This window comes from Rhinolophus hipposideros, assembly GCF_964194185.1.
Source record: "Rhinolophus hipposideros genome assembly, chromosome: 25".
NCBI lineage: Eukaryota > Metazoa > Chordata > Mammalia > Chiroptera > Rhinolophidae > Rhinolophus > Rhinolophus hipposideros.
The window spans coordinates 20090347-20115638 of record NC_138071.1 but is presented as its reverse complement, the minus strand read 5'-3'; the positions used below and the strand labels follow the sequence as shown (position 1 = coordinate 20115638).

The 25292-nt window shown below is 38.9% G+C and overlaps 1 pseudogene across 1 annotated transcript; it reads left to right on the top strand.

The window, feature by feature from the left end:
* The first annotated feature begins 306 nt into the window (after positions 1 to 306).
* LOC308492961 (large ribosomal subunit protein uL1-like) lies at positions 307 to 936 on the top strand (annotated as a pseudogene). The gene has a single exon. The product of its transcript is annotated as a large ribosomal subunit protein uL1-like (transcript).
* The last annotated feature ends 24356 nt before the right edge of the window (positions 937 to 25292 follow it).

Here is a 25292-nt window from a genome sequence, read left to right as displayed (position 1 = left end):
AAATCCAAAAACCTGCTAATAATTATAATCTGCTCTACATAGCTCGTATCAGGAGTTGTATCTAAAAGGAGTAATATTTAGCACTTCTTACCTTATTCAAATAATATATGATTTGCTGTTGATGTTTGTATCCTGAGAAAATGTTTTGCACTTAATGTTATCATTTGTCGTGTTTTCTGCCAGATGCAGAAAATTCATGCTCTGTCCTGGTTTTTGCAGCATGAGGCAGCATGAGGAGCAAAGTCTCCCGGGACACGGGACACGGTCTACAAGGCAGAGTGGGAAGTCCTGCGCAGAAACCAGAGCATGCGTGGGAAGGTTTTGGAGCCGGAGATGCTGCCCATCAACTTGAACTATGACCCTCAGAAGGACAAACGTTTCTCGGGCACCGTCAGGCAGAAATCCACGCCTCTCCCCAAGTTCTCCGTACGTATTTGGGGAGGCCAGCAGCACTGTGACGAGGCCAAGGCTGTGGACGCCCCCCCACCTGGACATAGAGGCTCTGAAGAAACTCAACAAGAATAAGAAACTGTTCAAAAAGTTGGCCAAGAAGTATGATGCCTTTTGTGGCTTCAGAGTCTCTGATCAAGCAGATCTCACACATCCTGGGCCCAGGCCTGAATAAGGCCTTCCTTGCTGAATAAGGCCTTCCCTTCCTTGCTGACCCACAATAAGAACCTGGTAGCCAAGGTCAAGGTAAGTGAAATCCACCGTCAAGGTCCAGATGAAGAAGGTACTGTGTCTGGCAGTGTCCGTTGGCCATGTGACGATGATGAATGATGAGCCTGTGTACAACATCCACTTAGCCGTCAATTTCCTGGTGTCATTGTTCAAAAAGAACTGGCAGAACGTCCAGCCTTTATGTATCAAGAGCACATGGGAAAGCCCCAGTGCCTGCACAGCTTCATAAATCATAGTGCTGAAAAAATAAAGTAAAAAAACCAAAAAACATCCCTTTATGCTCATAAAGTTCTTGGATAATCTGAATTGTCGCACCAAAAATGAATCTTCCATATGGTGCTTAACAATTAAACATGATATTTTATCTTACTTTCATATAGTTTCTACATTGTAGCATTAATAATTATAGCTATATTTTAAAACCACAGTTTGATTTTAAATGCCTAACACCGTTGTTCAAATGCATTTAATTTTCTTCATGTTTACTAAGAGCGTGTAATAAATGCTGTCAATCTTTGTACTATTGTCAATCTTCATAGATTTTCTTTCCATTCCCGAAGACTTTGACATAGACAAAATACACTCTTGAAGTACAAAATTTTTGTAATATTTTTAATCATTTGGAAGAATTGGTGTGCAATCTTCCCCCAAGCTTATTATCTATAACTTGAGGTGAGTTATCAACAAGAGTTTTCTTTAAATATTTCTGCATTCACAGAAAATACATTGGGTTTAATGGAATCTTTGTTTTTTTTTCTCTTCCAGTTTAAATGAAAATTCATCAATTATGATTGATATGGAGGTAGAAGGTAAATTCATATCCTGTCCTATCTGTGATATTTCAGTGCTGCATTCTGCTGAGTATAGTAAATCTGAGGTCTTTTTCTTTTTTCCTTCTTGCATTTCATCTATTTTCTCCAAAAATTTCTTGAATTACACAAAAGATTTCTTTCATTTTTCTCTAATGGATTTTTATTTTCTTATATTGGTAATTAAAACAAAATTCTTTCTGACATCCGGGAAGAAGTTACAAGTTACTTAGTATTTATATTAGAATTTGGAACACTTAAAAGTAATAGGTTTGGGAAAAAGACACAACCTTAGCCAAGTGAAATCAAACTGAATATCCCAGTAATGAGACATACCAACATCATGTGCCTGAGAGGGGTATCACTTCTGTGGTATTCTTACCCCAAACCATAACCTGAATTGATCATAAGACATCAGATAACCCAGTGTGTCATTTTCCAAGACCAATTTTGTGACACCAGCTGGGTGTCCAACAATTCAACTCTAACACTAACTACCTGGAGTTAGCACAGATCCTGGAGGTTAAGGGGCTCAGTCTCACAAGACTGTCCCCACTTCACACACCAGCTGCAATTCTTGGGTGTCCCCAAGGCACCATACTTCTGCCCAGTGAACCACAAATTTTGGGGTTCCCACAACAACCCCTTCCTCCTCAGGTTTGGTAATTGTCTAGAATGGCTCACAGAACTCAGGAGAGTGCTATACTTGTAATTATATTTTTATTGTAAAGGATGCAATTTAGGAAGAGCCAAATGGGGTGAGGGGCATGCAGAGATTCCAGGCCCTCTCCAGGTGCGCCATTCTCCCAGCACATTGATGTGTTCACCAACCCAGAAGCTCCCAAACCTTGTTGTTCAAGAGTTTTTATCAGTTTCATTGTGTTGGCATGGCAGATGAAATCATTGGCCATTTTGATTGAACTCAATCTCCAGCCCCTCTCCCTTCCACAGAGACTGAAAGTCCTTTCTATCACGTGGTTGGTGTTGGGGCAACCAGCCCCCATCCTGAAGCTGTTCAGGGTTAGGAATAACCTCATTAGCCTAACAAAGATATTTCCATCACTCAAGAATTCCCGAGGGTTTTAGCAGCTCAGTGGCAGGAACTGGGGACAAACACCAAACATATTATTATACCACAACCCTCCACTGTGGGACATTCCACAAAATAACTGGCAAGTAATCTACAAAACTGCCAGTCATGGAAAAAAACAAAACAAAACAAAACAAAAAAACCCCAACAAAACAGTCTGTTCCACATTGGAAGAGACTGAAGAGGCATGACAATTAATGAAATGTGGGACCCTGGGTTGGATTTTTTTTTTTTCTTCACCAGAAGAAAGACATTAGTAGGACAATTGGTAATATTTGAATGAAATCTTTAGATTAGTTAATAGTATTGTATCAGTGTTAATCCTGGTTTTGATCATTGTATAATGGTTATGTAAGATGTTAAATGTTGTGGCTGCTCACTGATGGGTTGTGAAAGCATTCATGAGGCAGGTGGAAATACAGAAGGAAGATTTATTAAAGTAAGAGGAAGGTTGGCTGGGCAGAGTCTGCTGGAAACTACTGCCTTGAGTCTGGTTCATCTGAAGTTTCATATTTTCTAACCAGGATGTAAATTGCTTTGGCCTGTAATGGAATCTTCTATTGAGTTCAACTTTGTTCATTAAGGTGGGGGAAGGTGCGGCAAAGCTGATCACCACAACCTTTGCATATGTCATGCAGATTTAAGGTGGAGGCAGGAATGGATCCCATATCGATGCAAAACCTCTCCCAAGTCACAGGGCCAGCACTGGGCTGAAGTAAGCAGAACCATTGAAACTGGTCTGCACAGTACATGTGTAGTAAACAGTCATTAAGTTTGGCGGGAGAAAAAGAAGGCAAAGAAAAGAAAGAAAACTTTCAAAAAGTCCCAAGCTAAATTACACTTGTTAAATTGAATTATACCAGAGGTCCAAATCTCAAAATAGAAGATTTAGTACCACCATCACAATCCTCCTGTCTTATTATTAACATTAGGGGAAGCTGGGTGATGTGTATCCAGAAAAATTTTATACCATTTTTGCAATTTCTAAGTCTGATTTTATTTAAAAAATACAAATAAAGTAAACATAGTATTCATGTTACACACTCTAAATCTTCATGGCAGTTATTTTATACAGGTGAAAATTTCATAATAAAGAAACTTCCTATAAAATATATTGGGGAAAATTATTAATGTTCTCTAGTTTATGTCTGTGAAATACTGCCTTCTGAATTCTTATTGGTAAATGAATATTGGTTATTGTATAGTGATTCATGTCATAATGAAAGACCTTAGAGATCTAAATTGGAAACTCAACAATACCTTTCTAGTACAATAAATAAATAACTGATGATATGAATTACAATATGAAATGTTAACTTTAGTTAGTGCCTTAGTACCAATAGGGAATTTTGTTTTAAATTTTATCATACTCCCTAATTGATATATTAGTTGGCAAAGTATATTAAAAATATACTCTGTAACAATCAATTCAAACAATTTTAGACTTTTGTTTTTTTCTGCAAGTCTGCATTATGAACAGCAATTGATCAAAGATCAAAGAAATGTTATTTTATAATCAATTGTACTTATTATACCTGAATATTATATTTCTGCCATGACAAATTTAAATCATTACTTCCAAGATATATGTCTTCCAATTATTAGGTCGAATGCAGTCTTTCAATCATCAGGTCTATGCAGTTCTCCCCAAGGGCAAACTGGCCCTTTAAATGAATTTTCCAGTGGCCTTGGGACACTAGATAGTCCAGAGGAGAGCTCTTGGGTGAGGCAAATTAGGTTTGCTGACAGACTAGGCAGGGACATGGAAGTGTGGTCTCTGAGGATGCAGGGTAGTGACATAAAAGCCTACTGGAAAGTGTTCAGGACTGAGGTTAAGGGTTAATGAGACTGGGAAGTCTGGAGCCAGTCTTCTGAGCAGCTAGGTGAGGTGTATGGCAAGGGTTTCCCTGACAACTGCCAGAAGTCTTCTGTCTCCTTGTGCAAAAAGAGCTCACATGGGTTTGCTCTTCCTCACGTTCCCTAGCCACACTCTGATTCAAGGTCCCTAGTGGTTACCTTCATTGGTGACACATTTCCTTCCATTGTGGCCAGTGTTCTTGGGCATCTGGGTGGATGGGGAAGCCTGGGTTGGGGAACCAGACCACTCGAGAAGCTATATGATTACTGGCAAAATAATGTGAAATACCCACACTCAACATTTCACAATAGCCATGAGGAAAGCATACCCTAACATCGCACTGCAACAGAAGGGGAGGGGCTGGATTATAGTCTAAGAGCCCCAAACTGAAACAACCCAAATAGCCATCTTGAATAGAACAGATATAGAAACGGAGGTACATTTATATACACTGGAATACCATATGTTAATGAAAATGAATAAAGTTCAGTAAAGGCAAATTTAGTTTAAGATAGCCTCACAAGATTGTTCAATAAATAGCGTTGAGAAAACTGTTTAAAAAAAATTATAATCCACATGTCTAATAAAATTCCACGTTATACATTCTAAAAGTAGAAGACACTGCTAATAAATTTTGTATGTACATGAACTCCCTGGATAGATTGCAAACGCCTTGGGGACAGGCAATGAATATTATATTTACTTGATTTCCTTCTCCACTGGAAAGTATTTGGGTAAATGAATAGGATGAATGAATGTAAAACAAAGTGGGGATGGGGCCTTTTCCTCCGCCTCCTCACTGTTGTGTTTATTGTCCTGGTCTGGTTGGGGTCTTTTAATTTGTCTGGCCAACGTCTTGTAGGCATTCCAAGAGCCAGGGTGAGATGACATCCGGCTGTCTTGAGCTGAGCTATTTGGCTAAAGTTCAAAGAGGAGCTGGGGCTCCTGGGAAATTTTACAAGGTCTAATGCCCCATGTAGTGTTAAAATATAAACATAACAGTGTTGAAATGTAAATTAAGTGACCAATGAAGGGAGAAAGCAAAAGCACTGAGGACTGTACATCAAAGCCTTTGGTTCTGTTTTTGCGTGTCTGACATTGAGGACAAGGGGCAATAGTCAACTGACTTAATCTCCCTGAGGCTTTGTTTCCTCATCTGTCAAATGGGATAAAAAATACCACAATTATCGTGAGGATCACTAAAACGGTGTATGCGGAAATGAACACTTAGACAAATACCTGCAAAGAATTTCACCCGTAGTCGTATTTTCTGTCTCATATGCCACTTTAAAGAATGGAAAAGCAAAAGACCTTTTCTCAAGAAGTTAATATAAACAAACTATTTATAATTATTAGCCAGTAGAGCATGATGTACCACATTTTTGAAATTCTGAACTGGAGTCAGAAATGGTTTCTGGGGCACTTCAGCAATACTACTACCCACCCCTCCACCCCCATTTGCCACCAGCTTATGTGTCTCCTTTATTGCTCTTATTTGCTGTACAGATTATCATGACTGTTTTCAACAGTCTCTTTTCAACAGAGAGAGAGAGAAGACAGAGAGAGAGAGAGAGAGAGAGAGAGAGAGAGAGAGAGAGAGAGAGAGAGAGAGAGAGAGAAAGAGAGAGAAATAAAATATAATTGTTAGCTCAGGGTCCTTTGAGAAGCTCTCGCTCAAAGGTAGAGGACCTGGTTATTGTTGGAATTTTTTGGTCCAGACAGGATACGAGGCCATCGAACGCTGGAAGCAGGCTTTTTCTGGACCATATTTAGAGGAGGTTCCTGCAGCAGATGTGGCCTGCTTCACAGGTGGATGCATTAGAACCTGGCGGGGTTCCCTGGGCTGCAGCTGTCATATATCCTCAAGATGGATACATCATCCCCAACCAAGGATAAGACTGCTAGACCCCATGAGCAGAGCAGGCAGCTGTGTGGTTAGCCATGCAGGCTCTCTTCAAATCTCCTTCACGCTACATGTTCACGGATTTCTGGGCCATGTCCTAGGACCTAGCCATATGGTCAGGGAAATGACAAAAAGCAGACTGCACTATCAGAGGAAACCTGGTAAGGGGACAAGATCTATGGCAAAACCAGTCCAGTGGGAAGGCAAAGTGTTGGTCACCCAGATAGAGGCACATAATAAGGGCCCCTACCAAACCTAGCATACCTGGGACAAGCAAGCCTATGTCCCCTGCAGCTACTATAGGCCACTGGATCCACCAGAGAATCAGACAAGGGACTGCCCCCCATCTGCAGAACTGAGCACACACCCGTGGTCTCCATCTCAGTGAATCAGAGGCCAAGAATGAAGTGGTTATGTGTGACTCCTGCCAAAAGACACAAAACGTTTTTTGTTAAATATCCTGGTACAGGCGAGCACAATTTTCTCAGGGAATACCTATCCAGGTATGGACTTGGGTCACTGCATGGGTCTCCGCTGTTTTATTTCTTTTTATTCTAATATTTAAATTTAAAGAGCTGGACACGATTTTGGTGGGCTTTTAACACTGAATTAAACAAATAGAAGAAAGGTTAAATTTTCTTCCTTTAAAACCAAGAAGAGACAAGAGAAGGATTAAGATTCAGGGAGTCAATGGAAGAGAGGAAGGAGTTATGGAGACTAGTGGACAAGTCGATTAGAGACATGGGTGCTCACCCCGATTCTACAGCTCACCCAGTGTGACCTCCAACATGCCACTTCCTCTCTCTGAACCACAGTTTCCTCATCGCCAAGTTCCCCTCCAGGTTAAACATCCTGTGATTGAGAGTAAGGTAACTAATGGAAATTCTTCTCTTTTCAAACCTAATTCTAAACCTATTTCCACACTTCCTTTTCCTCGTTAGCATTTTAAAATGCTTATCATGGGTACAGCTTGTATGTTCCACGGGTATGGTCCTGGTTTCTCCTTTGTGAGGAGACTGGCACTCGCCACAGCCCAGGAAAAGCCAAGGGTAGGAGGAGAGCAGTGAGGATATTAATTTGAAGGTGGTGGGATGTGGGATGAGGTCCTGGAGAGGATTTGACCCACCAGGTGGATCCGGGTACTTGGAGGCTCCTCAGCCCCTCCCCATCTGTGGAATGTACCTTCCCACCCACCATCCTCTCTGTGGGAGCCATTTTTAAAAAGGCAGCCTTGAGTGAGGAAGGTGGTGTTGAGACCAGTGGGTTAGTACACCAGCCCTCACTAACTGAAGCCCGTTAAGGCCTCTGTATAAATTTTATGATTCTGGTGGGCATGGGTGGAGATGCATTAGTCTTGTGGCACCCAAGACAAGCCTGGTAAGTTCCCAGCTACCTACCAATCTGCCTCCGTCTCTCTCTGCCCTTTGTCTGTGTGTGGGGTGAAAAAGGGGAAACGCTTTCTCATGTGAACCAACATGGGACAAGACAGTTTCGTTGGTATCATTTGTGATTTATAATGAGAAATATCTATTTGGTCTTTGTCTCCATTTCTGTCCCAGAGCACCTGAAACCCTAGAAGTTCCTAAGTAATGAGCTCTTTATGTTAATGAGGTGACTTATGGAAAGCTCCTAGGTCACCAAGGATGAGGCTGGTTGCCTGGGCAACCAACTGTGTGACTAGAGTGGCTGGAGGTTGAATCAATCACCAATGGCCAAAGAGTTAAGCAGTCATACCAGTGTAATGAAGCCTCCATAAAAACCCAAAAGGAGAGGTTCCGAGAGCTTCTGGCTTGGTGAACATGTGGAGGTTGTTGGGAGAATGATATGCCCGGAGAGCCCCATACATTGTCCTATGCATTTCTTCTATCTGGATGTTCCGGACTTATATCCTTTTATAATAAACTGGTAATCTAGTAAGTGAACTGGTTTCCTGACTCCTGTGACCCACTCTAGCAAATTAATTGAATCCAAGGAGGGGGTTATGGGAATCTCCAATCTGTAGGTCAGTCGGAAGCACAGGTGACAACCTCACTCGACTGGCGTCTGAAGTGTAGGTAGTCTTGTGGAACTGAGTCTGTGGAATCTAACGCTGTCTCTGGGTTGATGGCGTCAAAATTGAGTTGAGTTGTAGGACACCCAGCTGGTGTCAGAATTGCTTGGTGGTGTGGGAACCAAACCACCTCTGCCCTCCTAACACACACACACACACACACACACATGAATTGGGTGCAGAATTATTAACTAGTTAACAGGTGCTAGGAATGACACAGGTTGTCAATGAGGCAGATTGATAGGAGCAATCAATATAAGGGACATTTTTGCCTGGTGGGAACATTGGATGGAGGCAGGCAGCATCTCCTACAAGGGGAGCCTAACGCTGCTCTGTGCTCCCTAAAATGACATGTGCTCAATTAGCAAATCCCACCCCCAACTATCACCTTTCTGACTACGCCAGTCTAATTTATTTTTAGTCTGTCATTGTCCCACCCCCCCATTCCTTTAATGTACATAGAGAAAGTGAAATTAAACAGAATTAGTGCTTCCTCCTTCATCCCTCATTTCCCTTTTCTTTTTAACTAAATGCCCAGTGGTGTGTTTTGATCAAATGGAGATGTATGGGAAAACCTGACACTGGAAAAAAATACCCCCAATACCCAACTTTTCCCGCAGTGGTATCTCACTTAACTTTTTACATTCTATTCCAATGAGTTATGCTGACCTTAGGAAACAAAAGAGCTGGTTATTTTACCAGCAAAATGGATTTATTTGGGAAGAGCAGAGGAAATGCAATTCAGGACAAGCAAATTATGGTGAACCATAGTCTAGGGAACAGAAGAGAGGGGCTTGCTTTTAGAAGGGAAAAAGAGTAAGTTGGGAGGGGTTCTTCGGAAGAATTCAGGGTGGTAATGGCTTCTTATTGGCTGAGTGTGGCCATTTCTCATTGGCTGGATTGTAACCAGGAGCCCAAACCTGAAGGCAACCAGCTAAAGAGATTGAGGCGATGATTGAGGTGTTTTGCTGGGCAAGGAGAAAGTTCTTTCCTCCTGCTGTTTGGGGTATGTCCCTCTGTTTGGGGTCTGGGTGACACTGCATGAGAGCTCCTCCTTTCAAGGCTTCTGGACTCCATTTTAAATGAAGTTTCCTTTATGTTTAACAGTTAGTTTTGTAATCACTGTTTAACAAAACAGTGCCAGCAACAATTCTTGGGAATCTTGTTTGATTGGAGAATTTCAATGTTTTTTTTTATTGATTACTCTGAAACCAAGCACGATGTTAATACTTCTTTTGGTACGTACTGCTCTGTGTAGAGCAATGGCCCTTTCCAGGACGGAAAGATTACTTTAAAAGGAAGCAGCCCTACCTAGGTTTCCCTTTAGCTCAATTGCCATGTTATTTCATTACACTTGTTGTCTAAAAGAATTCTTATGAAGAAACATTAAAATGTGAATTGATGGTATTAAATGTAAATTTTCCTTAACGTTCAGTTTTGTTAGCTGTTTTGGGAAAAATCTCAGTATTTGTAACTTGATATTTGAGTGGGAAGAATACCCATTTCCTCTTGTTCATTTAACAATCCCTAAGAGATCCCAGATTTGTCTCTCTGTCTTATCCAAAGTCTTTCACCTGATGTTCCTTCAAAGCAACAAATCTAAGGGGGAATAATTAACTTCCACGTGTTAATCACAAATCCAAACTGATTCATGAGCACTGGGTCAGGTTCAGGACACCTGATTTGCTGATTTTGGCATCAAAGAGTTGTGGTACCACTGCATGCAGTGGTTCTGTCCAAAAGTACAATCCATATGCACAAATAATCTTAGATGTAATTTTTGAAGTTAAAATTTACATGTTTATTGAGTAATTATGATAGATTGAGGAAAAAAGTGGCATTTTATCACTAGTATTCAGCTTAAATTCTAGTCTGATATTTTTGTTTAAAACACATGTGAAGCACGATGACATTATTCTGAAGCAAGATAACAAAAAGCAGGATTTTCTTTCAGTGCGATTTGGTTCTATTAATTACTCTCGATTTCTATGTTTAGAATGGAAAGGTGGGTGTCGTTACCCAAGTACAGATGGAGTAACAATAACAGCCGCCTACAAAGGAGGGGGAGGATTTGCCTCTACCCTTTCAGGATCACAAGGGCTTTTGTAAGTATGCTCATCAGGCTTTCTTGAACCTTGTGACATCTCTGAGAAATAAATATGCTGTCACTCTGAAAACATTCCTGAGGTGGGTCAAGCATGACCTAATCATAACACAATGGATTCTTTTTACGAACATCAGGAGAAAACATCCATGCTCAAATGAATGCCTTGCGCTATGTACTGCCATTTAAATTTGAAAGCCTGAGAAATTCACTACCCAGCATATATGACTCACCCAGTAACGGAAATAGCATGAAGCACTTGCTGTCTCTGCCAAGGTCTTCTTTCCATTCATCTTTAGGGAAGCTCCGAGAGACAGTTTGCCCTTGGGAATTTTTCTGTGTATTTGTTTAACAATCATTACAATAGATTTTGTGGATATTGTATTTTGCCATTTCCTCCTCTTTCTCCTGTTTCATTTCCTTCTTCCTTCTCCTTTTCTCCTCTTCCTTCTCATCATTTCAATGATCTTGTTGCATTTAGTGCAATCTAACACTGCACTTGGTGTGAGAATTGGATTTGGGTCACAGGCAGAGCCTTCTAGCCATGAAATGATAGAAACAACATATACGGGAATTTAAAAAACTTGGGTTGTTTAAGATCCTGGTTGTTTAAGTATCTATATTGGAAATGGAATCAGATTTTCTGATTTTACACTTTGTACTCCGTCTCATCATTATTTCTATTTTTTTTAATGCTGGGATCTTAATATCATTTACATATTAAATCCAATAGGCAACTACCAAGTATTGTAGAGTTCCCACTTGGAGGAATTAGGTTAGCCCAGTGGAATGTACAATCTTCCTGGGTCAGATGGGTTTGGGTCAGGGTATTCAAAGAGGTGATTCTTGAAGCAGTTTCGTTGCTGAGAGAAGCCAAATTTGGCTTCAGAGACTCAGGGCCAAGGTGAAGTCTAGAGGGAAAGAGAAGGAAAAACACATTAGAATAAACAGCACAATTAGCTGGGAATGTGTTGTGGCTTGAATTGTATCTCCCCAAAAGATATGTTCAAGTCCTAAGCCTGGTACCTGTAAATGCGATCTTATGTGGAAACAAGGGTCTTTGCAGATGTAATGAAGATAAAATGAGGTTATGCTGGCTTAGAGTAGGCCCAACCAATGACTGGTGTTCTTATAAAGGGAGGGAAATTTAGACACAGAAAGACTCACAGAGGGAACACCACAGGAGGGTGAAGGCAGAGGTTAGACTGATCCATCTCGAAGCCAAAGAGGCCAAGGGTTGCTAGCAACTTCCAGAAAGTAGGAAGAGCTCAGGAAAAAGCCTTGCTGACACCTTGATTTAGGCTTTCTAACCTCCCTGTTGTCTATGAGACAAATTGTTATTGTTTTAAACTATCCAATTCATACCGTGTTTCCCCCAAAATAAGACCTCACCAGAGAATAAGCCCTAGCATGGATTTTCAGGATGACATCCCCTGAACATAAGCCCTAATGTGTCTTTTGGAGCAAAAATTAATAGAAGACCTGGTCTTATTTTGGGGGAAACACGGTAGTACTTGTTACAGCAGTTCTAGGAAAGTAATACAGAGGGTTAGAAGTAAGATAAAAAAAGTTCATGGAAGGGTTGCATGATGTGGTCAGAACCGTGGAAGAAGGAGGCTTCATGCTGTGTTTATAGTTGGATCTGTGAGATATCTTTCTTTTTTCCTTAGGTTCACTGAGGAATATAATTGACTCATCACATTGTAAGTTTAAAGTGTAGAATGTGATGATTTGATATATGTATATATTGCAAAATGATTATCCCTATAATGTTAGTTAACATCCATCACATCACATAGCTATCATTTTGTGTGTGTGTGTGTGTGTGTGTGGAGAACTTAAGATTTACTCTCCTAGCAACTTTCAATATAAAACAGTATTGTTAATTATAGTCATCATGTACATTAGATCCCTAGAATTTTTTTCTCCATAACTGAAGGTTTGTACTCTTTGACCACCTTCATCTATTTTCCCAACCACCTCTCATCCACCTCAGGTATATTTCTTTATTGACTTGAGTTTTGTAACACTCTGGGGAAAAAAAAAAACGCTTAGATCAGGGATTTGAGATTTTGTGATAGTATAAAATCTTCCTTCTCAATAACTATCAGTAAACATAGGAAGAGGATTTTGTATGTACAAAAACACAATATGCAAAGATTACTCTTTAAAAGAATATATTTTTATCGTTCAGATCATTTTTAAATCTTGTACTAAAAAATGGTCATTTTCTGCCTTAGTTCTGCTCTACCCCTATTTCACACTCTTCTGAGGAAGCCATTTTTAATTTATTCTTCTGTTGTCTACTGGTATTTCCATATTTTAAAATAACTGTAAAATCGCTATAACACTATTCCTTAACTTAGGAGTTTTAGGTATTATTTATTGATCTGTTGTGGGGGAAAAGGAGGCGCTAGTCTTTGGAACCCTTCCACCTTTATACCCCACATGTCTTCTTTCTCTATCCCCAAGAATATTATTTAGTTTCCAAACTCTTTTTCAGAGGTATAGATCTCTCAATACATTAATGCACGCACAAATCAATGAGAAAAAAATTACTTAGTAGAAATAAGGGCAAAGGACATGAAAAATAATTTCACAGAAAAGAAATATAAATGTGAAAATATTTATTCAAAGATGTTAAGTCTCATGTATAGTTAGATAAATGCAAATGTGAAAATATTTATTCAAAGATGTTAAATATCATGTATAGTTAGATAAATGCAAATTAAAACTGAATATACCATTTTCACTTCTCAGATTAGCAAAAGTCTAAAAGTTTTAAAATACATTCTGTAGGTGAAGCTGTGGGGAAATAGTCACTTTCGTACATTGTTGTGATTACAAAATGTTAGAATCCCTATGTAGGACCATTTGGTAATGTCTATCCAAAGTATAAATTCATTTATTCTCTGACCTGAAACTCCTACTTATGAGGAATTATCCTAGAGATATACAGATATAAAATGAGGAATACAAAGAAATTATTCATCACAGTAAGGAACGTTAAAAGGATACGCAAGAAGGTAACAAAAATAGTTCTGTATAATGGGGTGGATAACGGACATGGGTGTTTCCTCCTGCTTTACTGTAGTCATGGGCTGAGTAACGATGTTTCTGTCAATGACGTACGGCAAATACGATGGTGGTACCTCACATAGCCTGAGCATGCAGTAGGCTCTAACGTCTAGGTTTGTGGAAGTGCACTTGATGATGTCTGCACAATGGCGAAATTGCCTAACGATGTATTTCTCAGAATATGTCCTTTCGGTAAGCAGCACGTGACTGCATTATCTCCAGGGAAGTTTCTGAAGGAGCAGAGGCAAATATATGTCTGAAGGGGTTCAGACAAGGCATCCCCAGATTGTGCCACTTTCGCATGAAGATTATTTTGAGCTAAAGTCAATCAAGACCCTGTGGGCTCAAGATAGACTTTTACCTCTCCATTAAAGATTGTAAATTGAGGGCTTTGCCCCTAATAAGAGTTATGACCAGAAATAAATCTTTATGACCTATCTGTAAGGCAGGGCAAACATCTAATAGCTTAACATCTGTTCGTCCTATCATCCTGTGAATTACCCTTCTCCTCTCCGAAGCCCCAGGCTCTTATCCAATTCTTGGCTTCAGATCTCTTATGTACCTTATTTTCCCTTTCTGCCTTTGAACCTCTCATGTATTTGGGGTTCCTGTACATATGAAATTAAATTTGTTTTTCTGCTGTTAATTCATCTCGTGTTGATTTGATTATTAGACCAGCTGAAAGAACCTTTGTAGGGTAGAAGAAAATTCTTCCTTCCCAACATATTCAATTGGAAATATGTTTGACCTACCTAGTGTCAAAGAAAAAATTATTCATGATACTTGTTTATTACAAAAAATTATTCATGATACTTAGTTTATTACAAGATAAACTAAGGCATATTAAATTTTGAAGACTTGATTGATTTGAATAGAAATTGAGTAGAATCAAGCAGTGCCAAACCAAAGTGGTCAGGAACACTCTACTGGCAGGAGCTAGGGCAAAGACTTTTATAGGAAAGATATGGAAGCAAAGAAAGGAAATTATCTGATTGGCTATAGCTTAAGCATTTGCCTATTTAGAAAAGGCTGGTTAACTGTGATTGGTTGTCCTTAGGTTTTGAATTTTTTTTTGTATGTGTATTTCTTTTCTCTGATTGGTCAATTCAGTTCCTTTGCTAATTTTTTTAAAAAAATTTTATTGGGGAATATTGGGGAACAGTGTTTCTCCAGGGCCCATCATCTCCAAGTTGTTGTCCTTTAATCTAGTTGTGAAAGGTGCAGCTCACTGGCCTATTGGGGACTCAAACCAGAAACCTTTTTGTTCAGAGTGCATGCTCTAACCAACTGAGCCATCTGACCACGCCAGTCTTGAATTCTTAACCTTGAGGTTAGGGTTAGGTTTTGGTCCGATTACTAGGCTACTAAGGCATTAAAGCTACTTCCTCCTAATGGTTTCCTTGTTTAATTAATTTAATATCTGTTAAAGACATTAAGACTATCGCAACAGGTATAAGGGTTAGGGCAGTAGGGGAGAGAGATAGATTGGGCTCAGCTTTAAATACAATAAGGAAAAATGGAGATTTATAGCCAAGAAGCAGAGGGAGCGGAGTTGAGGGTGTCGATGGAGGGAAAATTACTAACAGGCAGGATAATTCTTTACTAAACTGAACAAACAGGATTCTTGCTAAAATTGAGCAATGTAAAGATGGTCATAGAAGTTCAAGGTAAGCAGATGCAGTTGAACAGAAGGCTTAGAGGAGCCTCACTAAAGTTTGGTCAAGGAGAGGATCTATGTCACTAGTCCTTCTCTTCCTTTCTCTTCCCTTCCCTTCCCTTCCCTTCTCTTCCCTTTCCTTCCCTTCCCTTCCCTTCCCTTCCGTTCTCTTCCCTTCCCTTTCTTTCTCTTCCCTTCTCTTCCCTTCCCTTCTCTTCCCTTCCTGCCCTTTTCCCTTCCCTTCCCTTCTCCTCCCCTTCCTTCCCTCCTTTCTGAGAGAAAAGAGACCTCCAAAGTGAATGGAAACCCTTCCCTCCCTTCCCATTTCCATCCCTTCTCTTCTTTTCCTTCCCTCCCTTCCCTTCTCTTCCTTCCCCTTCCCCTTCCCAGTGGTTATCACCAGGATGTAAACATTCTTTAGTCAACCCTTTCTCATTTTTACTGAGAAAGATAATGGCCAGGCCAACATTTTGGATTTCATCAAGCTTCTTATTAAATATAACTGTAACTTACATTTCTATCATTATTGTCAGTCTGATGAAATCAAAGGTAATATTTTTTGATTTCCATAGAACTCTGTCATTGTCTGGTGTTTCCTGAAGCCTAAGGCTCTTCTTTTATTATGTGTTTGATGATGGTGTGTGAGGGAAGCAGGAGAGTTTTCAGGTATAGGTGGCTGTTATTAGGTGCTTGATGAAGGGGCTAAGGAACCTCATAAATTCTTTAACAGAAACTGCAGGCTGAGTCCCTGCTGCCTTTGTGTTTGGAATTTAAAACTATTCCCAAGGTATGTATGAGCCTTGCTCTCTGTTCACAACTCCCTCCCCCACTACATGGTGATCTTTCACAACCCATTATCTGTTTTCTTTTGATAGGATTTCTTTTTTGGTGTTATAACTTTGATTTTGCTTCTGTTCCATTTGTTCTGATTTCTTTGGTAATGCCTGCTTTCCTTTCATCTTTATCATCTCTTTATTTTATCTATTTTATTTCAGTTGCTGTATTATATTATTTCTCTTATGAAAGTCTATTCTGGTTTAATAAAGGAAAGCAATGTTTGCCCTTGCTAAGAATAAACTGCATATATGTATTTTATTTTAAAAATCATACGCTTTATGAAGGAACTTGGTTGGAGGTGAGCTTGTGTGAGATTTTCATTTGCTATCTTGCTCTTCTATAGTTTGTAACACTAGGCGATTTTTGTTTGTTTTTTTTCTTATGTTTTTGTTTATTTTGTTGAAATTATTTGGATCTGTTTATTTTGTGGAAATCATCTGGGGGGAAGGGACACTAGTTTTAAGACTTAAAATCTGTTTGACTATAGAAAACATTATTCAGAGACAATATTATAATAAACTTGGCATTGAAAAATTTGCTTTTGGGTTTCAATTCACTTTGGAGGTCTCTTTTCTCTCAGAGTGGAAGTGAGATTATGGAAAGGAGCACCTCCATAATTATGGAAAGGAACACCTCCACAGAAGTGTGGGAGCAATAGCCATTCAATATTTCTCAGTTCCCTTTGTAGATGCAAATTATCAGTTCAAATCAGCTAAGCAAAGAAATAATACCACTCCAAGTCTAATCGGAGATGAAAATCTGCTCGGGAGTGAAGTCCCAGTTCAGAGAACAAAGGGAGAATAGACCAGAGGCTTATTTACCTTTCACTGCTTCAGGGATTTAGAAGCCAGCAAGCTTACAGATGCAAAAGAAAGTTCAGGGCTAGACATTCTTTTTTCTACTCTTTCTTTCGTCTTCTTTTGTGAGATGCAATAGACAGACGTGCCCATAGGCAACGGAGCTAAGAGTTTCTAATCCTGGGCCAGGGGCAATGTGATGGTAGAATTATAAAGGCCTTTGTTACTGATGAAGGTCAAGGGGATGGTAAAATGTAGACCCCAGAGAGGAGTCGATGGGAATACAATCTAATAGTGCTGGGTTTGGGAGGATGATTTGGCAACTTTCCCTCTTGGGAGGATTACTAACAGAATTGAGAGGTCTTTCCCTTAGGGGGTCCTGAACTATATTAAACCAAACTTGGAGCAGGATCCTTTCTCAATATTCCATCTCCTCTTGAGAATCCTGGACTACATTAAGAGAAGGGTGTTACTCATAAAACAAAAGAAGACATGGCTTCCCTTAGTGGTTTTTGCGTCTTAACCAGAAGTTCTTCTTAAAGGCAGATGATAGTTTCATCTTCTGCGATGACGGTTTCATCTTCCGCAATGATGGAAATACTGGTGTTGAGTCAAACTGGGAATATGAAACAGAAAATCCTCAAGAAATCTCCATGAAAACAATGAAAGTCTGTGATTAGATTATTTTACATGTACTTTAAAATGTTTCAGCATAGATAGTGTGGTATAATGTGTCTGAGTTCAACTTTTTAGAAATTGTTACTTGACATTTGAAGAACTCTAATTGGGAATATACACTAAGGAGGTGGTAGGTTAACATTTGAAATTCTCAATTCAGAACCCACATTCCAGAAGAGTTAGGTTGTGGCTCCAGCCAACTTTATCTCAGGGGCTTTGTTAATTAACATAATGAGGTTAGAAATGATTTCTCATTGGTGAAATGAGTTTCAATTTATGTGGATTGGCTACAAATGTTTTACGAGAACTCTTGCCTTTGCATAAATGGGGTAAAAAAAAATCTAGCCAGCTGAATGGTTCATACACTTTGGATTACCTCTCCATGCTTGGGAAGCTAAACTGTGTCTAGGGCTGTAATGGGAGGATTTTGTCACCTGACTCTGACTTGAGAATTAGCTCAGGCCTGCCCCAAAGCTGGTATATTGTTCTCCCTTCCTCTAATGCCTGTAGGGTGGTGTTGGAGCATTGTAAGTCCACAGAGTTAGGACTTGATCAAGCTCACCAAACATGTCATATGACTTTTTGGGGACTCCATAGTAAAATATTTATACATATAATGTAATGACCTCAGAATGAGGTCTAAGACTTGTTTTCATTACAGTAGATGGTCTGAAAGTGGGATCCCCGTAGTTATCACCTTGTAACCTAGTAAAGAGTTTGTCTACCAGGCATTGCAGCTAACCAATTATGCTGACACTGGAGTGCTGGGAAAGAAAGTGACATTTATTGTATAGTGCTACACAATGGAGAATGGCAACTTGTGCTGGACAAACCCAAACTCCCCAATGGTTTACAGACAAGAGGGTGTATAGAACAAAAATCATGAGTAATGGTAAGGGGTTCAGTGTTGTGGGCTGTGTTAATCGGTCAGTTCTTTTTTTTTTTTTTTTTATTGGGGAAGGGAAACAGGACTTTATTGGGGAACAATGTGTACTTCCAGGCATTTTTTTCCAAGTCAACTTGTTGTCCTTTCAATCTTAGTTGTGGAGGGTGCTGTTCAGCTTCAAGTTGTTGTCCTTTTCAGTCTTAGTTGTGGAGGGCACAGCTCAGCTCCAGGTCCAGCTGCCGTTTTTCTAGTTGCAGGGGGCACAACCCACCATCCCTTGCAGGAGTTGAACCGGCAACCTTCTGGTTAAGAGGACGTGCTCCAACCAACTGAGCCATCCGGGAACTCAGCGGCAGCTCAGCTCAAGGTGCCGTGTTCAATTTTAGTTGCAGGGGGCACTGCCCACCATCCCTTGCGGGACTCGAGGAATTGAACTGGCAACCTTGTGGTTGAGAGCCCACTGGCCCATGTGGGAATCGAACCAGCAGCTTTCGGAGTTAGCAGCATGGAGCTCTAACCGCCTGAACCACCGGGCCGGCCCAATCGGTCAGTTCTTATGCATGCTTCAGCAATGATTTATTCAGCTTTTGGCATCACCTGTCCAGGTCTACATGACTATGGCCAGGTAGTTCGAACAGAAGAAGTCTATAAGACATCTTGGGATTGTGAGTCAGTGATGCTATCTTAAGAGCAGAAAGAAAAGAACAGAGCTATACATTTCATGCTGAACAGGCTACATTCTTCTGCTATCTTAAGCAGACGATACCTTCTGAAACTTGCTTTACAGGCAGGCCTACAGGCCGAAGACGATGACTACATTCTAGTGCAGCTATGACTCTTAAGAAGGGCTAATTTAATAATTTTAACTAAAAGCTAAATTCTAATATATCTAATGTGTTATGATTTGCTGTCGTCTTCCACCTGCCTCTAGTTATCGAAACCATGAGTATCCATCAAAAGGCAACTAATAATTGTGCATAACCAAATTGGCCTCAGTACATTGGAAACGGCATTGAAGCTCCTTCCTTATGTTATTTATGGTCTTTGATGACAAATGCATGCAATAACCAGATGAATATCTGTAATGTCAATGTAAGAAACGTCTAAACTTGTAGAGAATTTTTATGTTTGTTTGAGCCAATAAGATAACAATGCCGGGAATCAATATTTCAAATGCTCCTGAGAATGACCGTTTTGCGGTTTCTTTTTTACATTTGGAATTAAGAAGAGAACATAAGGAAAATTACATGAAGGTGGGAGAAAGCAAGGCAAGGATTGGATTACAGGATAGTCAATGAGATTGTGTGCTCTCTTGAGGGTGGTTACTCTTGCAAGAGGTCTGAAAAAGAGGCATTTCAAAGGTGTGTTAATTTAGATGCACAGAAAAAATGGACAGGGCTTGCTTAAATATAGGCTTGACTATCTACTGTGACCTGCCCAGTTAGGAATTTATGATCAGACCACTCTGTGATGTTACTTTTGGTTAGATTTATTACAGTGTGGCTTTTTTTTGTCCACAATTCCACCTTTAGTCATAAATCAATCTGAAGGATGCATTGATAGCCAAACTTCTCGTTGAATAGTATGGTCTCACAGTGCTAGGAAGGCTTATTCCTAGGAAGTCCAAGTGTGAACATCATCTTGTTGCAATAGCGGACCAGTGAGGATGGGGCAATACTGTAACCATGGGGTGTGAGTTGAGGCCAAATTTTCCCAAAAAGGAAGGGCAGATATAAAAGGCTGGGCAGTCAGGTTTTATAGGCGTTCATTACGAAAAACACTCTGAATCATTTCTATCCTGTGAACTATCATGGTTTGAGTTTTGCCATCTGTCTCATTTTTCTGTATTTTGCATCTAGTATAACATTTACATAAGCCATGAAAACAGTGTTAAATGTTATACATCTTCGGTAATTATAAACAGTTGGACTATAGAGAAAAACCCAAAGAACAAGTATAACTATTATTATGACTCGTACCACTAGCAGACAGGTAAAGACAATCAAACAAAATGGCTTCTAAATTCAACATCAGTCTTGAGGCATACAGGCCTTATCAATGTCTGGGAATAGCTGTCTAACTCTGATACCAGTAGATTCTCATCCTTGAGGAGGTTTTGATGTCTATAGTAGGTGGAAGTGAGTGTCAGAGATGGGGTAGATTTCCCTTTGCAGTTAGGCGTTTGATAAGGTCCCTTCTACTGAGGTTGGCTAGTGTCTTTTATTTGATGTCTTCTCCAATAAACAAAATCTCCAGATGGCCGTCTATGATCTCTAAAGTCTTTATTTCCTGGGTGCTTGCTGTGACAGGAAGCGGTTACCAATTTGGTATTTTCTTGAAGTGACTTTATCAAACCTTAGCACTAATGTAAGATGTCTTCTTTCAATAATGTCAGCTCATAAGTTCCTTCATCTAATTTAAGCCCAGCTTAAATGCATTACGATGCATGAAGGAATATAAATACCCAAAATGGGGTTTGCCAGGGAGCCATAAAGAACCACTTGGCCAACTGGGTTTCCCGTAGTCTCAACTATTCATTTAATTTATAGCCTTTGTTTACCCATACAATTTAACCTAGAAGTTTTCATCATTTATTTTACAATGCTTCCTATACAATTTAACAAAATACAAACGTGATTAGTTTAAATTTGTCTTTTGTAAGGAGAGAAAACAAATGTTTTTGAGGTGTTCCTGGACTCTTCTGGAACACCACATAGTTATTCCTGCATAGTTTGAGATTTTAACTATTAAAACCTCACTTTTTAATGAAAACTAAAAAATAAACAATTAGCACTCTTTAGTTGGCAAATTTATGAAGTCAATTAATAACCTCTAGAAACATCTCATAGATGTCAAAGTGAATTATTAACATAGACTTATTTTTGTAAACCTGGATAAAATATAATATTTAATATCAATAACTCCAAATCAACAAACTTTAACTTTTATTTACTAAAGATTAATCTTACATCAGGTGAACTTGAAAAGCAGTTGGGTTAGTGTCTGTGTTTATGAGAATTTTAGAATACGCAATTCTTACAAGCACTTGCTTTCAAATCAATTAGTTTTACCTTACTGAATAAATGTTAACAATACTATCTGGAGGTAGAAAATTATCTCACATTTATAAGGTACATATATATAGGCACATACAGACAGACACAAATAGAGACCTTTTAGCCATCAGAAAAACTCAGTAGTTTATGAAAGCCAGTTGGATCCAAAGTTGGATCCAAATTATTTTGGAGGCCTTTACAATTTATATTCTTGACAAGCCAAGTTCCAAATAACCTTCCATTTTTTTAATAATAAGGACAGCTGTTTTTAATACGTCAAAAAATTGGATTGCCACCTAAATGACATCATAGACTGATCCATTTATTGAAATCCTTTTTTTGAAGCTTTGAGAGACCAATTAAATATGCTTTTTTATTCATTCTGCCTGATCGAGTGCTGGCTTTTTCTAATTGTGCACACAAAAGATGAATTTAGAAGTATCAGAGGATCCTCATTTCAGCCATCTTCCTGCAGGAAGAAGTATTAACTGATTTCTCAAAGCTTCATCTGTCCTAAAGATAGGTTTAAAAACAAATGACCTCCAATAATCTCTTATTATAGGCAAGGCTCCTGGTTAATTCCTCTAGAGAGTTGAAGGGGAGCAGAAATTTCTTATGAGCCCACAGGGTATCGGTTGTCTTTAGCTCAAAATAATTCATATACCACACAGGCATATCTTGGGGTGACTTGTTCTGAATCCCTACATGTGTCAAAAGTTGTATGCAGAGTTTCAATTGCATGGGGGTTGGCACCTCTAACCCCCACGTTATTCAAAGGTCAACTATATACCATCCTGGGACAGGGACAGAGGTCTAGGGCTGGAGGGTGGTTCAATTCACGGGAAGGTGAGAGGAGGAAACACAAGGTAAATAAAGGTTGCCCTGTTATGCAGATACATCTCCCACGTTAAAAAAAAAAAAAAAAGTTATCTCTGCTGGTAGCTCTTTTCCTGGTACAAGTCCTCTTTCTAATAGAAATTTCCTTTATAAATGTAGCTGTCCTCTACAAATGGGGAAATTTATACTTTCTTTCAGTTAAGGGGAAGTTAAGAGCATTTCCTGAGTCTGCTGGATCTTGATTGCGTTCAGCTCAAAATAATCCACATACCAAAGTGGCGTAGTTTGGGGTGACGTGTTCTGATCCCCTTCAGTAGTCATAGCTTTTTCCTTATTGCAAAATTACCTCTCAGCATATACAAAAATACATTCTACATATGTTAAATAAATAGATATAAACACTTTAAAAATCATAGAAGAAACTGTTAATATTTTAAAAATCTTGGGGGTAAAGAAGACTTCTGAAGTCTGACACAAAACACAGCATCAAAAAAAAGATTGATTTAATTAGATAAAAGCAAAACACTGAGGTATGACAAAAGAGATCAGAAAAAATGTGGTTAAAGAGCAACAATCAAGCAGAAAATATTTACAGCATGAAAAAATCAGAAAATAATTGCTTGCCATTGCACTAATTTAATTATGACAGAGGTAATGGTTCTTAATCAATCAGAGGGTGTGTCTGTCATCTATCTCAACATCTTAATTTTTCCTTACTTAGTGACCTAATTTGAATATATTTCCCTATTATTAAGTGTGCTTCTAGAATATAATTGGTAATAGCCCCACAGAATTCCACTGTGCTGAGTATGGTATACAATTTGTAGTTAGTGAAATGGCACTGCTTTGGAGGACAGGAAGCTGGTCATTTTCTCAGCAACCCTCCTCCATTCTTCTTCCAGTCTATGACAGAAGCTCCTTTAAATTAACATTGGACAAATATTTGTGAAGTGGAGCCAAATTATTAATATTAGCTTGCATGGCGTATTGATCCAGTACTGCCTACCTCTGTTGGTTCAGTTTTATCAAAACTGTTCTTCTTTTTCTTCTTTTTAAGCAGAAGATGGACTAACAAGCCATAATATGAAACCAGTAAATTTGTGAAAACTGCATGACTAATTTTCTCAAATAAGCAGCTTTCACAATACATAGATATATCCCTCTTATCAATAGACACTTTAATAAAATAGTAGGAAACTGAGTTTGACATATTATCAGATGTAATAACTTCCCTGTTCTGATACCCTTAAATAATACTTTAATTCACAGAGAATGCCATATGAAAATCATTTGAAGAGTAGTTTCTTATTTATAGATTTTGAAAGTTTGTTTTCTATTAAAGCAAACAATTTTAATATTTAACTATTAAAATGAACTAAAATTATTTTGTTGGGAAGTTCAATATTAAAAAATTTTTTTTCAAATAAAATGTTAAAACTTTTACATTTGTAATATGGTAATTGAAAAACAATAAGATTGCTTTAATAAAATTAAAATGCATTCTAAAATACAATATTTTAACATTTTCATAAATTTATGACATAGTGATAAATTCTCCCAATTAAAAAGTAGAAAACACATAAATGTGGGAAGAAGAAAACAATTCAAAGTCTCACAGCGATTAATATTTATTGCATTTCTTTTCAGTTATTTTCTCAGCAGAGATTCCTTTTTGTCTTTGCTTTATGATTATTACATACATATACAATGTAAATTCTTCATTTTTCCTGTGACATAAAGTAATGCCTTTTTAACAGAATTGTACTTTTGTCAGAAGGATTGTTCATTTAAAGAATGCACATTTAAGATATGGCCTCCTAACAACCAGAAACAGCACTATGCTACAATAGATGTGTTTATAAGTGAGTATTTATTCAGTACAGAACCTTTTTGGAATTGGAGAAGATATGTGGATAACATTACAGCTCTCTTCCCAATTTCATTTCAGCTCTCTTCCCAATAGCAAAGAGAATGGCTTTTGGCAGCTTGGTCTATAATATACTGCCAATCACCAGAGGCAATGCCTGACAATTAACTGCGAAAATCTCATTGCTTTTGACTCATAGAAAAGGAAAAGGATGGTTTCCAATTTATAAATATTTGGTTTATTATTTCATGGCAGACACTAAACATATTTTGTGAGTAGATACTGTTTATGTCAAATATATTCTTCTAGTAGGTTGGTGAACAGCCATCTCCTGTCTACAGATCAGTGACAGTTATAGCAGACGTCCCTTAGGTACAGGCAGCTCTCAGGGTCATTGTACCTACAACTGATTCAAGCATTGACCTGGGCATTTACATTCTTTCTTAATCTTAGTCCAGAGAGCTGTCAGTCATTCCATCATGCATTTCCCTTCAATAAAGTCTAGCCTCTAGAGAAAGCCTGCTGTGGGAGGCGTGGCCTTCTCAAATATCAGTGCATAGACTGCTTTATGCAGACACAATCAATAATGCAAGAGAAAATAAAATTAATGTAATTGAGCTGAGATGTTTGTCTATCTCTGGCACTGGAATTCCCTTCCCAGAACTAGAAACCCTGACTCTATGAAGAATGAAAAGTACACCATTTCAAAGGAAAACTCCCAGGGTGCACAAAGCACTGCTTTGGATAAAAGATGGCAGATGCAGAGTGGAATGGTAGCTGGTTGCCATGGTAACCAGGGCTCTGATTCAGCCACCATATGCCACCTGGTGTTCTTTGTCTGAAAAAGCAGGTCTGTGGTGTCCTACATTGGAGATGGAGCTATGACCATAGTTCTTCAGAGAAACAGCACTGACTTTAGATTTGAGGTAGTGTTTGTACAGTTTTACCTGGTGATAGGAAGAAAAATGGGGGGCTCCAGCTTATCACTTAAGGAAGGGGTTCAGTTGGGGAAAGAAAACAGACACACAGCCCCTCCCCCTTTTAAAAATCATTCTTTTTCCCTCATGGAAACGCTGCTATGTGGGCATTCTTTTTCAAAGGTCA